Raw genomic sequence first — 748 nt, 5'->3', positions numbered from 1 at the left:
GGCTGCGGTCTATGGGGTTGCACAGAGTCGGACACAACTGAAATGACTTAGCAGCAGCAGCAGCAGCTAACACCTATATGTGAAGTTAGCAGGGAATAAGAAAAATGATTGCTATGCTGAGATATTTTCTAGATGGTAGTCATATGGAACTATTGTGAAACATGAAAAATTAAAAAAAAAATCCTAGAAGATAAACATTTAAAGTACTCGATGAGTGGAATTTTGGCATTATTATACATTTTTTAAAAATCTGCTACTTTGGTCCAGAAAAAGATAGAAGTTTCAGTGTTCTTTTCTGTAAAGAGACTTCTAAAGTGCCATCAGGTAGAACTTATATTCTCATGAAATACTAGGTCATAATCTTTTAATATTGTTTTTTAAAAATTTACTTTTATTGAAGTATAGTTGATTTACAAGGTTGTGTTAGTTTTAGGGGTACAGCAGAGTGATTGGGATATTTTTCCCATATAGGTTGGTACAAAATATTGAGTATAATTCTTTGTGTTATACAGTAAGTCACTGCCATTTATTTTACATGTAGTAATATGTATATGTTACTTTTTAATATGCTCCTTCCAGTTTTCCAATGAATATTTATTATTAGACAAGCCACGATTCAGGATCCCAGGGTGGGATCACCATGTACCCAGGTGCCCCTTTGCCGCCCTGGGAGAAGGATGGGGGGCAGAGGAGGGGGTGGAGCCACTGTGGGTCTTCCCAGGACGGGGCATCTCGGGCTGAGAGTCAA

The 748-nt window shown here is 37.6% G+C and overlaps 1 protein-coding gene across 5 annotated transcripts in view; it reads left to right on the top strand.

Annotated features, from left to right (window-relative positions):
- Positions 1–748, top strand: part of LOC104993107 — a 34,097-nt gene that overhangs the window by 6,555 nt on the left and 26,794 nt on the right. The window lies entirely within an intron of this gene.

Source organism: Bison bison, unplaced genomic scaffold (genome assembly GCF_000754665.1).
Source record: "Bison bison bison isolate TAMUID 2011002044 unplaced genomic scaffold, Bison_UMD1.0 scf7180017864233, whole genome shotgun sequence".
NCBI lineage: Eukaryota > Metazoa > Chordata > Mammalia > Artiodactyla > Bovidae > Bison > Bison bison.
This window is presented reverse-complemented; position numbering and strand designations above follow the sequence as displayed.